Here is a 1,504-nt window from a genome sequence, read left to right on the forward strand (position 1 = left end):
CTCGTCATCGAATTTAAATCATATAAATGATGTTGATAAAGTCACTTTAGAAGATGTGCTACAGTAAGTGAATCTTAACCTGAAATATAATAACTGAATCTTGTAATACTGAATTATAATACTTGTAGTTACTGAATCTTGTAATACTGAATTATAATACTTGTAGTTACTGAATCTTGTAATACTGAATTATAATACTTGTAATTACTGAATTATAATACTTGTAATACTGAATTATAATACTTGTATTACTGAATCTTGTAATACTGAATTATAATACTTGTAATTACTGAATCTTGTAATACTGAATTATAATACTTGTACTTACTGAATCTTGTAATACTGAATTATAATACTTGTACTTACTGAATCTTGTAATACTGAATTATAATACTTGTACTTACTGAATTATAATACTTGTACTTACTGAATCTTGTAATACTGAATTATAATACTTGTAATTACTGAATCTTGTAATACTGAATTATAATACTTGTAATTACTGAATCTTGTAATACTGAATTATGATACTTGTAATTACTGAATTATAATACTTGTAATTACGGTGAGCTATGACATGTACTGACAGGTTGTAATATAAAGCAGCTTGTAATGTAACCCATCAGATTACAACACGTACTGACAGGTTGTAATATAAAGCAGCTTGTAATGTAACCCATCAGATTACAACATGTACTGACAGGTTGTAGTATCAAGCAGCTTGTAATGTAACTCATCAGATTACAACATGTATTTACTGGTTGTAATATAAAGCAGCTTGTTGTAACCCATCAGATTATGACACATACTGACAGGTTGTAATATAACTCATCAGATTACAACACATACTGACAGGTTGTAGCATCAAGCAGCTTGTAATAGAACTCATCAGATTACAACACATACTGACAGGTTGTAGCATCAAGCAGCTTGTAATAGAACTCATCAGATTACAACACATACTGACAGGTTGTAGCATCAAGCAGCTTGTAATGTAACCCATCAGATTACAACACGTACTGACAGGTTGTAATATAAAGCAGCTTGTAATATAACTCATCAGATTACAACACGTACTGACAGGTTGTAATATAAAGCAGCTTGTAATATAACCCATTAGATTACAACACGTACTGACAGGTTGTAATATAAAGCAGCTTGTAATATAACCCATCAGATTACAACACGTACTGACAGGTTGTAATATAAAGCAGCTTGTAATATAACCCATTAGATTACAACACGTACTGACAGGTTGTAATATAAAGCAGCTTGTTGTAACCCATCAGATTACGACATGTACTGACAGGTTGTAGTATAAAGCAGCTTGTTGTAACCCATCAGATTACAACACATACTGACAGGTTGTAGCATCAAGCAGCTTGTTGTAACCCATCAGATTACAACACGTACTGACAGGTTGTAATATAAAGCAGCTTGTAATATAACCCATCAGATTACAACACGTACTGACAGGTTGTAATATAAAGCAGCTTGTAATATA

General features: G+C 31.4%; 1 protein-coding gene across 1 annotated transcript in view; it reads right to left on the reverse strand.

Annotated features, from left to right (window-relative positions):
• Nucleotides 1–1,504, reverse strand: part of LOC106473553 (probable phenylalanine--tRNA ligase, mitochondrial) — a 31,371-nt gene that overhangs the window by 22,695 nt on the left and 7,172 nt on the right. The gene's annotated exons all lie outside the window — the stretch shown is intronic.

This window comes from Limulus polyphemus, unplaced genomic scaffold (genome assembly GCF_000517525.1).
Source record: "Limulus polyphemus unplaced genomic scaffold, Limulus_polyphemus-2.1.2 Scaffold6273, whole genome shotgun sequence".
NCBI classification, from domain to species: domain Eukaryota; kingdom Metazoa; phylum Arthropoda; class Merostomata; order Xiphosura; family Limulidae; genus Limulus; species Limulus polyphemus.